The sequence below is a fragment of the Rattus norvegicus genome, chromosome 8 (assembly GCF_036323735.1).
Source record: "Rattus norvegicus strain BN/NHsdMcwi chromosome 8, GRCr8, whole genome shotgun sequence".
Taxonomy (NCBI): Eukaryota; Metazoa; Chordata; class Mammalia; order Rodentia; family Muridae; genus Rattus; species Rattus norvegicus.
The window spans coordinates 87,493,469-87,508,043 of NC_086026.1; the positions used below are offsets into that span (position 1 = coordinate 87,493,469).

General features: G+C 43.8%; 1 pseudogene; it reads right to left on the reverse strand.

Moving 5' to 3' along the window:
- Positions 1 to 6,401: 6,401 nt before the first annotated feature.
- Rpl27a-ps7 (ribosomal protein L27a, pseudogene 7) lies at positions 6,402 to 14,077 on the reverse strand (annotated as a pseudogene).
- Between the last annotated feature and the right edge of the window lie 498 nt (positions 14,078 to 14,575).

Consider the following 14,575-nt stretch of genomic DNA (forward strand, 5'->3'; position numbering starts at 1 on the left):
TAAGGCAAAGGACACTGTGGTTAGGACAAATCGGCAACCAACAGATTGGGAAAAGATCTTTACCAATCCTACAACAGATAGAGGCCTTATATCCAAAATATACAAAGAACTCAAGAAGTTAGACCGCAGGGAAACAAATAACCCTATTAAAAAATGGGGTTCAGAGCTAAACAAAGAATTCACAGCTGAGGAATGCCGAATGGCTGAGAAACACCTAAAGAAATGTTCAACATCTTTAGTCATAAGGGAAATGCAAATCAAAACAACCCTGAGATTTCACCTCACACCAGTGAGAATGGCTAAGATCAAAAACTCAGGGGACAACAGATGCTGGCGAGGATGTGGAGAAAGAGGAACACTCCTCCATTGTTGGTGGGATTGCAAACTGGTACAACCATTCTGGAAATCAGTCTGAAGGATCCTCAGAAAATTGGACATTGAACTGCCTGAGGATCCAGCTATACCTCTCTTGGGCATATACCCAAAAGATGCCCCAACATATAAAAAAGACACGTGCTCCACTATGTTCATTGCAGCCTTATTTATAATAGCCAGAAGCTGGAAAGAACCCAGATGCCCTTCAAGAGAGGAATGGATACAGAAAATGTGGTACATCTACACAATGGAATATTATTCAGCTATCAAAAACAACAACTTTATGAAATTCGTAGGCAAATGGTTGGAACTGGAAAACATCATCCTGAGTGAGCTAACCCAATCACAGAAAGACACACATGGTATGCACTCATTGATAAGTGGCTATTAGCCCAAATGCTTGAATTACCCTAGATGCCTAGAACAAATGAAACTCAAGACGGATGATCAAAATGTGAATGCTTCACTCCTTCTTTAAAAGGGGAACAAGAATACCCTTGGCAGGGAAGAGAGAGGCAAAGATTAAAACAGAGACTGAAGGAACACCCATTCAGAGCCTGCCCCACATGTGGCCCATACATATACAGCCACCCAATTAGACAAGATGGATGAAGCAAAGAAGTGCAGACCAACAGGAGCCGGATGTAGATCGCTCCTGAGAGACACAGCCAGAATACAGCAAATACAGAGGCGAATGCCAGCAGCAAACCACTGAACTGGGAATAGGACCCCCATTGAAGGAATCAGAGAAAGAACTGGAAGAGCTTGAAGGGGCTCGAGACCCCATATGTACAACAATGCCAAGCAACCAGAGCTTCCAGGGACTAAGCCACTACCTAAAGACTATACATGGACTGACCCTGGACTCTGACCTCATAGGTAGCAATGAATATCCTAGTAAGAGCACCAGTGGAAAGGGAAGCCCTGGGTCCTGCTAAGACTGAACCCCCAGTGAACTAGACTGTTGGGGGGAGGGTGGCAATGGGGGGAGGGTGGGGAGGGGAACACCCATAAAGGAGGGGAGGGGGGAAGGGGATGTTTACCCGGAAACCGGGAAAGGGAATAACACTCGAAATGTATATAAGAAATACTCAAGTTAATTAAAAAAAAAAAAATAATGACAGGCAAGGTGACACACGTGCTTTTTATTTCAGTTCTGGGCAGATACCTAGGGCATACTACAGTCAACTGAACAGTGAGAGACCCTGTCTCAACAAACACACAAACAACAATGACAAAAAACCCAAAGCAGAGGACACCTAAGGAACAACACTCGACAATAGCTGACCTCTACATACGTGTCATGGGAGCCCACACAGGTACAAATGCCCCATCCTGTCTGCTTTCAGAAGACGGATAGACATCGAATCTTAGCTATCGTCTTTCAAACCAACCAAAGAAACTTATTTAATGGCACTTGTTTATTTCTACTTTTAACAAAGAGAAAGGAAGCAACTCTGAAAAACAAGAGAAATCCAAGAAGCGATTCTTGAAATAAGACGAGTTTAATTCTGGCAAGAATGTGGTGTGAAACACCGGCTGTTGAGTGGAAGACACCGTGACACGTCTTCTTAAGTAGAGCTGGACCAAGTAGCGGAGGCCACGGGGTTTGATAATGACAGTGTGCTCTCCAATCTGCCCTCATTAGCTTCCTTTTCACTATGATACCTAGATTTTTTTTCCTCCTGTGTTTAATTTGCAGTACACATACACGCGCGCGCGTGCACACGCACACACACACACACACACACACACACACACACACACACAGGAGAACACCATTAAATATAAACATATTTAGGGGGAAAAAAGCAAAATAAAATATCACGTTTTTTTTTTTTCAAATTTGGTTCTATGAACAAATAAATAATTTACCCAGTAAAAAAGATATTTTCTCACTTCCACACACCAACTAATGTTGTGGGGCAGTCACCAGTGAAGACTGCTCAGGCTTGAGTTTAAGCCAGTAGAAAGTCTTCATTAGCCAGCAGGAGCTCATATCCCGGTGTAGCATGAGCCTATCTCAGGGTGAGCTTTTACACAGAATCCATATTCTGGGGTGACACACTTCAATTAGCAAGAACAGTTAACCAGAAGCAGAACTACAGAAGCTAAAAAGCAAGGTTAGAACATTTAGAGACTTGCCCAGGCCTTTGGTAGATGAGGCCTTTGTTTCGGCAGGTCGTGCTGGTCTATATGCTGTGTTTTATAGCCTGAATGATACTTCAGTCATGGAGTCAGTTGTGCTGAGGTCTGGGGGCCTTCTAACACCTGGGAGTATGTTCCACTAATAATTGAGATTTAAAAAGAAAAGACATTCTTTAATTATTTAAGAATAAATATTTATTTTATCGAAGTCTTACATCTGGTATATATTAAGGAATTCTAAAAATGCAATAAATATAATATCTCTATTAATTAGATGAAAGATTTAAACATTTCACTGGTGATTTTTGTTTGTCACCAAGAGATATGAACAATAATGGGAATCTTTATTGTTACTAACCTGGACATGTAACTGGGGTTCTTTCCACTTTTTGTGACACTGATTTTCTCATCACAAAAACCGAAATGTTTCTAGTAACTTTCCCCCATTGATAATTCTGGAAGTGCAGGCTGAATTTAGACCAAAGTCTGTATGTAGGGAAATTACAGAATGAAGGAGGGTGTAGTGTCTTTAAAACTTGAGAAGCTCAGGGAGCCTGAAGAGCATCGTACATTTTGATTGAGAGTATGCAAAAGGAGAATAAAGGGCAAAGGGGAGACGAGGCTTTGCACATCTCCTTTGCACCATGGGCCTGCCCCATAACCACTGCAAGTCAAAAAGGCCAGAGTGCACCAAGAAGGGCAAACTGTCCAGTTGTTTTCAGCCCTCTTCTTCCTGTTCTCCTGGCCAAGCTTCAAAAAAGGCAGACTACCCCTTATGAGATGAATCAGCCTCCATTCAAAGGCTTCAGAGGGCAACATCTAACTCAAGGGCGGCATGTGGAGGGTAACAGCAGATATGTTGACTGCTGTTCTAGTAGCTAAATCTAAAGTCACAAGGAAGTAAAAAACTAAGCCCTGAGCATTGAAACCGTAACCATGGTGCTACTGGTAACTAGAGGAGAATACCAGCACACACCTCAAGTAACTGAGGTTTGAATGGCGTGCTCAACAGCACATACTGAAACAGAGGATAAGCAGGGATAAGCACACACAATTGGAAAAACAGAAGACACTGGTGTTAGAAACTAGCTAGAGGGCCAATAAGAGAGCAAATGGAAAAGATTAGATTGAAGCTGGTTGTGGTGGTTTGTGCCCCTAATCTCAGCATTTGAGAGGCAGAGGCAAGCAAAACTCTGAATTTGATGGCAGCCTAATCGATATAGCAAACTCCAGAACAGCCAGAACTTCATATATAAACACTGGTGTGTGTGTGTGTGTGTGTGTGTGTGTGTGTGTGTGTGTGTGTGTGAGAGAGAGAAAGAGAGAGAGAGAGAGAGAGAGAGAGAGAGAGAGACAGAGAGAGAGAGAGACAGAGACAGAGACACAGAGAGAGACAGAGAGAGAGAGAGACAGAGAGAGAGAGAGAGAGAGAGAGAGAGAGAGAGAGAGAGAGAGAGAGAGGAAATTCCTCAGTTGAGGTTCCCTTTTCCCAGACATGTCAAGTTGTCAACCAAGATTACCCATCACAAATAGTAAGGAGATTTTTTACAAGAGAGAAATAGTTGAACTTTCGTTAATTAAGGAATGTTAGAAAAGAGAAATCCCATCACAAAACTATATGCTCTTTACAGTAAAAATTGGTAACTATTGCCATGGGCTATTGGTAATACAATGAAGACAATTCCTGGACCTTCACAATTAAAGCAAACACAGGACTGTCCACTATAAGGTGACGTTTTCTTCATTTTTTCAGTGGGAAAAATACTTGTACGTTCTAGAAAGCAAATCCTACTGCCAGCCATGACTCTGTCAAGTCAACAGAGCAGCAATCTAGAAGCATCTGTATGCACATGGGTTAGCATCTAGGTTATAAGCTCACGTTCAACATCAGTTTCTCACAGAGGCCTTTTCTGAAAAGCATCCTCCCCATTCAACCTCTCTTGGTTCTTTGTTATAGAACTCTCCCGTTGTCCTAAACACTAAACTGATTCACAAAGGTCTTTAACACTCGTGTCTTGTCTCCTAACAACACTGTAGGATGACAGCTACCCGCCTTTTGTTTGCTCTTTAGCCTCAGTTCCCAGCAGAGTGCCTGGCAACTTAATTTCTATCAAATCTGTTTCTGGTTCTAAGTTTCCTTACTTTACCTCTTATTGAGCCAGTACACTTCCCCGTAGTTGACCCTTAGGAAGTGTTTGTTGGTTATAAGAACTACTATTAGGCTAAACACCACAGGTGGTGAGGAGGGAATGACTCTTCCCAGAAGCACTGTGCAAAATGGGAAGAGTGGAAGGAAGAAAGGTTACTACCCAAGTGACCTTGGAGTCGAGACCTGACTTTGCTGGAGAGCTCTGAGCCCAGTGCTATTATTCTCCTGGAAACCGTGGGAAGCGGAGGAACAGAGATGGGGACCTGAATCCAGAGTCTGTCATTCACTAAACAGGTCAACTTGTAAAACAATGCTTACACACCCAATGGCTACCTTTTCAAGTACAACATAGAAAGATTGCCGACAACTTCGTGCCTGCTTTGGGAATTATATGAGAAGGTGCTTCAGAATCAGAACATACTGAGGGACAGGAAAGGAACCAAGCAGTCAGCTATTTGGCTGAGGGTCGTAAACTTTCGGGGGGGGGGTGTAAAAACAGACATTAAACCAGAAGAGTCAGCCTCTCGTTAGATTATCTCGTGGAATGAATCTGCTCAGCCCCAAGAGCTATTCCATCGTAAGTAAGGGCAGTAATACTTTTTGTTATTTCACGACAGATTCAATCAAGGTGATGATGTTCTGCAGTGTTCTCAACCTGAGGACTAAGACTCCCACAAGATAAGGACATTGCTCGCCCTGCTTTCTAGATTTCTGGCTTTGACTTCCTCTTGAGATAATTTGGCTCTAAAAACAAGAGAGAAAATAGTCCTGGCATCATCACCATCATCATCATCATCATCATCATCATCATCATCATCATCACCTATTATCATTATCATTATCATTATTATTATCATAACTAACAGCTGCCAAGAGTTTTCTTTCGTAGAGAATTTTCTCAGAGAATACTTATGTATGTTATGTTAAGCACAATAACTGTGAGGCAAGACTCAGACTTCCAGTTTTATTTGCTTGTTTGAAGCACCACCTCATTATGTAACTTAGGTTGGCCTCCTACTTGGGATCCTTTTGCCTCAGCCTCAGGGTGTGAGGATTCAAGTCCCATGCCACACCAAGCCTGGCAGATTGTTGCTTTACTACTTTTTCCCCAGAACTAAGGCTGAGAGGTAAACATATTTACCAAAATTCTTAACACATTTGCACTAATATTTTGAGAGAGAGAATGAGTTGACAAAGATCTAGACACTGACCCAGGCTGTCTTCCTTTGCTTCCCTCATTCCTTTCCCTGCCCACCCCACCCCCTCCTGCTCTTTGGTTATTATTATTATTATTATTATTATTATTATTATTATTATTATCATCTCCACATCACTTTCTAACGTCATTCCTCTGGCACACTGGAATTACTGATTACTACAGTCAAAAGCACACTGGTCGTTGCTTTGACATTATTTGAACAGTATATATTCCATGTAGCTGAAAGAAAGCCAGCATCGTTTAATCGTGCGGCAGCATGCTACCTGAGCCGAGCCACTCAGGCATTAGGAGTTGAAGTGATTACTTGCAGACCTGTGTGGATGTCTCTTTGGCCTCTTAAGTAAATTACTATATAACCATCTGACTATAAAGGAGCCCTAAACTATAAACTGGTCACAACTTGAAAATATCAAAATACACTACCATAATTAAAATGTAATAACCATGAATCTCTACTTCCAGGTAGAAAATAGAAGGAGAGACAGAGAAGAAACTAGTTACTAGTAAGGATTCCATTTTCTTTTCTCTTTTTTCTTTTATTTAATGTTAGCATTTAATTAACCTCTGAAGTAGCTTTAAGTCACCAGAACACAGGCACCTCCAACACCCTTAATCTTCTCCTCAGCTCTTCTGCTGAAGAATTTGGCCTTGGCGATGACGGGTTGCTTAGGGAGCGTCCCCTTCCCCAGAACTCTGTAGTAACCTGATCATACATCATCAATGATGGGAGCAGCTCCGGTCTTGTTTTTTGCTGCATTGACCTGTGTCTGCTCGCTGACCAACGTCCATAACTTATCCAGGTTGACAGTTGGGCAGAAGCGCTGGTTCCTCTTCAAGTGGTAATGCTCATACCAGCTTTCCCGAAGTAACCTGGATGTTATTTGTCAGAGTTGATCCTGTGGTGACGCACGCCTCCCGCATTCCAGCGGCCTCCTGGGTGCCTGTGGTGCTTAGCGATGCGACCTTGGCCGTGGCTCTCGTGGCCCCAGAGTTTCCGGGTCTTCCTCAGTCGGGATGGCATGGCGGTGGCAGAAAAGAAAGAGAGCAGGGTTCCATTTTCATTGGCAGAACTTTTTATTCCTTGTGAGAACCGAGCCCAGATGGACAATTTTGAACATGATACAGTTAATGCAGCCCATTATTTATTTCCTATGAAGGTGGCATCATCAACTGCACTCACCCAGGACTAGTTGTACTTTTTCATTCTTGATTTATGTTCTCTAAGTCCTCTACCTTCCTGTGCCAGGGACCATGGTTTACCATTCTCTTCCTACAGAGTGTATTGCATAGGATACCAAAACCATGCCATTATTGCTATCTTCAGCCCAAGTAAGTTTTGAGGAAAACATAATATGTCAAGTCAATTTATGACATAAAATATTCTTTGACATTTTGACACTGTTTTGGGGACTCTGAATAAATTCTACTATAAATCTCTCATAAACCTATCATACTCTAAAAATTAGCTAGACACAAAGAGTTTAAAAAAGGATGCGGTGAAACCACCCAACTGGACAACTCCATGGGTAGAAAGTAAGGTTCATTGGGGATCAAACTGCCAAGGCTAGCTCAGGACAGAGAAGAATACATTGCTGGGAAAACAAGCAGGTCTCATGTGTCAGTAAGCAGGCCTTTCAGTGGGGAGATGCCCTTGCCCAAACTAGTTGAGCTTTGGGGCAAATTAAGGGTGGTTCCCTGTAAATAGCACCCTGTAGGCCTTTGTTTACCCAACAATCCTTCTGTTTACCCAGCCAGAGCCTTTCTGTTTAGGACATTGTCACCAGCACTGCCATTTTGCCCCCCTCACTGCACCTCCCCTATCTTCATCCCTCATCCAGCCTCCATGCCTCCAACCCCTTTAGCCTCCACCCCTCAGCTCTGGATCTAACAGTAAGGGCCTGTAGATTCCTCATAGAAAGTAGGAGCTATTGAAGGGAGCTGGGTATCTGGGTTGTGTTTGTTGGTTGGCTGGTTGGTTTTTTGGTTTGTTTTGTTTCTTTCCTTACTTTGCATTTAAAAAGGATGTGAGCTATCTTACTTGAAAGTGGTGAGAGCTTTTCTGCTCCCAATGACACATGTTACCTCGGGGGTGGGGGCGGGGGGGGGGGAATTCTCTTAAAAGTCTGGCAAGCTTTCAGCATGCAAGATCATGGGGCTGGCGGCTACATTTTTGGCAAACTAAACAAAACCCGATCTGATACATGATATAATGGGCACTCCCCTAGTATGTTTTTCAAGAAGACATTTAAAAAAGATCCACTTTAACTTATCTGGTCTTACGACAGAAATCATGTTACTTCACATGGCAAACTTCAAAGTGAGTTCTTTGTGGCCAGAGCAGCACCACTGCTCACCTCACAGCTAATCTGGGAAGGTCTGAGGCCAAGTTTGAAAATCAGTGTGGTCATTTGTAGAAAGGTCTCTGCAGCCCCACCTAGATGGAAGGAACTGTGAGCCTTGAGCCTGTGCGGGCAAGCACGTCCCCACTGAGCTTCCTTCCCAGCCCTGTGAAAGATTTTATAACTACTTGTTTACACAGCACAGAGTGCCAGCTGTGACCTCAGTCCTAATCTACGAAGAGGAGTCCTCCTCAAATTCGGGGTTGGGGATCCTGCTATGACCACTGCAGAGCCATTTTGACTTAGGGGAACAGGATGTCCTTCTCAGGCTTACCAGCCACTTCAGAACTGTCCCTGATCCTAACCAGGACAATGTAAACACTAGGAATTCTCAGTATGTGGAAATAGTTCACGCTCTCTCATCAAAGTTTGATTTTTTTTTTCCTGGAGAGGGAAGAATCTTACCTCACTGTGACCTTGAAAGACACATTGTTAGACTGTCTAGAGAATCTTCACTTTGGATATGAATTTTCACATATGACATTATAAAATGATGCTAAAAAGAAATGGCCTGTGCTTGTTAATAGTCACTAAGGATTTTCCTTTTAAAACACAATTTCTTGCAGATTTTTTTGGGGGGAGGAGGGGGGGATAGTTTAATGCCTATGTTACTCTCATCTCTCAAGACTGCATTTTGTGATCAGGGATTCAACTTCTGGTGAACCTTTAGGCCTTTCCCTGTATCTCCCTACATCAGCACATGATGAAGTTCGCTTTGTTCTGCCTCAGTAACAAGTACGTACAGTATGAAGGTTTCCTGAAGATTGAACTCAGGATTCATGTTTGTACTATGCCAATTAAGCCACATCACCAACCTCAAGTGGACGTTATTCTAAAATCAAAAATTATAAAGAAATGTAAGGATATGTGGATAAATTTAAAACCCCCAAATACCAAAATTAAGACCAAAATTTGTATGGTCTTAATACAGTAAACCTAGCTATTATGTGGAAAATCTGCATTGACTGATTTATACTATCACTCAGTCAAAATTACCTGGGATTATGTGCAATTTCTATGGTTCCATATTTCTAGAAGAACTGAATTCTGTGAACCCAGCCCTTAGAAGCGCTCTAACACAGAAAAGCAGGCAAAAACAGAGAACAAAAATCCCACCCTAAATCCATAACAAAAATCAGTGCTTTCTACCATGTCTATGGATAAGGAATTTAAAAGTCATAGTGGGGCATGTTTTTCACCCCAGGACTCAGGAGACAGAGGCAGGAGGATCTCTGTGAGTTCCAGGCCAGTTTGGTCTATATTGTGAATTCCAGGGTATCCAGGCCTACACAAGGTGTATTGTGGGTATATAAGATTAAATAAGACCCTTAGTGTAAAGTAAAGGTGTATTGTGGGTATATAAGACATACTCATTCCTTTACCTCTCTCTCCTTTACCCCTTCTGGCTAAGGAAGCACTCTGTAAGCTATAGGTCCTATTCAAATGTCTACTGTGTGTAAGCTATGTTTTGTTTCTGGTAAGGTGGAATCAACTTGGACTTTGAAGGCCTCTGTTTATTTGTGTGCCTTGTTGGGCTCCCCCCCCCCCCACTATGGAGAATGGAGTTAACGCCTTAAAGTAAGTAGTGTTTCTCAGCCTTCTTAACAGCATGCACCTGGAAACTCACCCTCTCCGCTCCTTCCCATTCCCTAAGCTCACTGCTGATTCTTTTGAGGTAGGTTCTTGTGTCCCATCTGACCTTAAACTTGAAACCCTCCTTACTCACCCTTGTTAATGGCTGTAAGGAGCTTCCCTGTACAGCCACACAGTATATTCACCTACAAGGCTGTTGTTGCCCTCAGCCATCTGTGCCCCGATCAGGGAGACAGTATCATCCAATCAGCTCCTGCCTTGGAGGAGGTCAGCATAGGAGTACCCTGAGATACTCAGGTCACACTCTGGGCATTTTATTTGCTTTGTAGAAAGAAACAGATATAAAACTGTCCAAATCATTAACTATTGGATAATGTCTTAGTTCCCCATCCTTGTCCAAAGACAAATCGGCAACTTGATCACCTGGTCCCCATCTTCCTGTCCAAATACTTTTAGAGGAGTGGTGTGTGTGTGTGTGTGTGTGTGTGTGTGTGTGTGTGTGTGTGTGTGTGATATCAGCCTACATTTCCCAATCTGTCTCTCGGTACTATTGATCTCATATCCTGGATCATTGTTGTGGGACTGCCTTGTACACTGTAAGATAGTCACCCTTTTGGGTGACTTCCATTTTTTTTTTCCCATAAGAATCTATACCATTTATGTCTAAGTGTTACAATGAAACAAATGGCAGAAGGCACAGGGTGTGAGAAAATAACTTATGTACAATTATGTTATTTTTAGCTTTAGAAATTGGTCTTATCTAAGCAAAATTGCTCAAAGTTCATTGTTTGTCTTTACACACACATGTAATTATGATTTGATATTTTTAAATCTCATCATCCAAATAAAATAGGTTGCTGGGTTCCAAGTGCAATTATTTAAAGATATCTAATCTAGAATGAAATGAACATATATTTATATAAATTTAAGTGCAGGAGATGGGAAGAGTAGAATCTAAAAATAAGGAGTAGAATCTTGTGTCTACTTACTGTCATTAACCAAGCAGGTTATTATGAAAGTTTCTTTACATGGTGAATAATAACCACGGGTTTTGAGTGTTGGCGTATTTATTTAGCTATTTTACTGGGTTCTACACCTCTACTTCCTTCCAGTGCCTCCCCCAACACTAAGAAGGGAGGAGGAGGTTAGAGGCAAAGGGGGACATAGTCCTCTGTATACTACTTCTTGCTGATTAAGGGCATCGAGTTCCTAGGGGTAAGTCCAATCTTTGTTGTGACTATCTCCAAACTGCAATCCAGCAATAGCAAACAAAGCAGCAGGCAGCAGCAGAGAAAGGAGCAGTGGCCACAGGCCCTCTCAGGACTTTGCCATTTGTCCCTCTCCAGAGTCCCCAGAATTAAACTATCTGCAGCTGGACAAAAGTCACGCCCCTGCTAGTGGGAGGGACAAATCATAATCACCTGCTGGGAAGCAGCCTCTTACCCAATACCTGGTATTAAAACAAAAACATTCACATAACTGGGTTTTTTTAAGAAACCAAAATTCTCACTATATTTGAGTTTTATTTTTTTAAATGGAACGTTCCATAATTTAGAACATCTGATAATGTGGAATGAAAGACACCTGGATAACAAGTGTGTAGAATTCCCATTTTCAGAATGAAGGAAACGGTTTCTATCTGAAGATCTACCCACTCATTCTGTCCCATCTTCCTAGGCTCCCTATCTCTCCCCCAAACATCCTTTGCATTCTTCTATCTTCATCCCCAAGAGCTACAAGACTAGCCATGTAGTGGCACCGATAATAGAGAATGGACGGGTATTCCACCATATCTGCGTTCATGGTGTTAGACATTTTCACAGTAAAAAGTTGGTTTTTAAACCATGCCCCAGTAAGAAAGAGTAAATCTACTGGGTGCAGATTTAGCCCTCCCTATCCCAAACCATCAGCTTGGCACCTGTATCTCCTTCCCTGGTGTTTCATTAGGTAGAAAATGCTATGGTTATGGGGACTCCCCCGCCATGTGTCCAGCATCCCAACCATCATCAATCCCTATTCCCTGTGAGGACTTGCTTTTTAAAGCATCGTGTCTTGTTCCCGTACTGGTCCTCGCCACTCGTCTTTGTAACTACAAGAATAGTTGCAAATAAACGAAACTCCAAATGAACTAAAAAGGGAGGAAGGGTCTGTGATGTCAGGACCTGAGAGGTAGAGGCAACAGGATCAAGGCTCTCTCTGTCTCAACAGTAAGTTTGAGGCCAGCCTGAGCTGCCTGAAACTCTGTCTCAAACAACACTAGAACTATGCATTTTCATTCAAATAACAGCACGAGTTCCAACACTACACAGTGCAAAAGCATTTGCATGCCCTCAACTCTTTTGGTAGTACTGGCATCAGAGAATGTTTGGACTGAAAGGGAAACCTCATTCCCAGACTCATTTGTAACAGTTCCCTCGACAGGAAGTACATCGTGCAAATCTGAAACATGCCCCTGTGGCCTCATTCATCACAAGATACAAGAGACTTCCTTGGGTTTGAACAAATCTGTTTGGTTTCTGATCTGGTGACACTGGACAGAGGTGCCTGTTTTACATACCAAAACAGACCTGGCCTCTAGGTTCTCCCAGCATCCCTCAGTCCTTACCTGGCATATCGGTCCCCAACCTTGAACTTTCCAGCCCATGGCTGGGCTGCCCTTCCCCCAGAGGCTCTTCCTTATACAATCAGAACAGTTTGGTTTCCTCTTCCCTGAGCGAGCCTTTCTCTCTCCCTCCCTACCCACCCCCTTGCCCATGGTGACTTCCCTTGCCTCGGTCCTTGAAGCCTGTGAACTCTCCCACCCGAGAGCAGCTTTCCAATATATAATCTAATCTGTTTGAATTGGCTCAGTTCACCGGCAGCGGAGAAATAACCTATCAGTATCACATCTGGAATCCCACTGAGGACCGCAAACCGAGTGAAGCCACAGTTCAGATCCCCACAGGTATTCTTGATATGGTTCTCGGTGACCTCATTGAGGAAAACTTTGTAACTAGGTCCATTCTTCCGCTTCCCCAGATTCAGCCCAGAGTAACATTTGAAACCCACTGGAGGCCATTAGACACTCTCAGACCCTGGGGAGCTTTCATCATAAAAGTCCCCAAGGCACTACGCCTCCGCTTCCTTCACAGGATCTCAGCGAAGAAGCCAAGAAGGAAGTGTGACGCCCGGGGAACGACGCACACATCTGAAACGGCTGCTACGACAACGGCCCTCCCCGCGGGGAACGCGGCAGCCTCTACTCGGACCGGACCCCTGTGGGCGGCCAGCCCGCGCAGAGTGCTGAGTCACGGTGAGGCGGCACGGCGCGCCGGGGGAAGGCGGGCCGATGGTCACGTGGCCAGCGCTACCACAACTACGGCGGGCATGCGGCGACGCCCTGGCGCTGCGGGGCCCGTGCCAGCTCCGCGTCCGGGTTTTCCCGCGGCCTGCGGACGGGGCCTGCGCGCGCGGGCGCGCGCGCTCGCAGAACGGGCGCGCGGAGTTTGCGCGCACCGCGGGGTGCCCCAAGACCCAGAGCTTCTTCTCGTCGGAAGAGCTGACCCGGATGAGCCCGTGATCGTTGCGGAGGGGAGAGAGAGCTGGTTCTGAATGCTGGGAGCTCTTTTATACCTTAGCATTCACTCTTGACCCCTCAGCCTGCGGAAAAATGAGTTCCGGAGTTGAAACAGGACGGGCTGTCTGCCTGTAACAGTGCAATCTTGGAAACATGCAGGTGCAAAGAAAGCTCTGACAAAAGGAAGCCACTTGCTGAGCGTTGATTCGTGGTGGTGTCACTTTTCTTTTCAAACATAGCTAAAGGTACACTCAGGAAACCGATCTGCCCAGTGGCGCACAGTGTCTGTGGCCAAGCTATGGTCCTTAGTTCTGAGACCCTAGCACCGGAGTGAACGTTCAAAGTTCAGACAGGGCAAGATGGTGAAGGCCAGTTCAGTGCAGGTCAACTCAGATCACGGAGTAAATCCCCAGAACGTTCAGTATCCCGTCAGTTACTGAACCGTGCAAATCTGTTTCCTCCTGACAGTGAGTTGACACTCTGGAGACTGCTTCATAGTCTCTCTGTGAGCAAACAGCAGGTGTGTAGGGAAAGTACTTTCCAACCTGTAAACAAAAGCCCACACCAGCTCTGTTTCAATGAAGTGGAGTGCAGGCCACAGACAGGTCAGACTTTTCAGTAGCTGCCTTAAAAACTGAAAAAGGGGGGTTAGGGATTTAGCTCAGTGGTAGAGCGCTTGCCTAGCAAGCGCAAGGCCCTGGGTTCGGTCCCCAGCTCCGAAAAAAAAGAAAAGAAAAAAAAAAACTGAAAAAAGTCTTAGTGGGCTAATGTAAATAATGGGCTATGTATTTCAACCACACATATCTGAAATCTATTTTATCAACATTTTATATATATATATATATATATATATATACATATATATATATATAATGTTTATGTTTTTGGCTTTTTTGAGACAGGGTTTCTCTGAGGCCCTAGCTGACCTGGAACTCACTCTGTAGACCAAACTGTCCTTGAACTCACAGACAGAGATCCTCTAGCCTCTGCTTCCTAAGTGCTACAGTTAAAAGCGTTCATCACCACCACCTGGCTAAAGTTTTTAATGAGATACTTTCATTTTTATAGTAAGTCTTCTAATCTGGTGTCTCCAGGGTCACTAAATTTTCATCAGACTCATTTGCATATTGATTTAA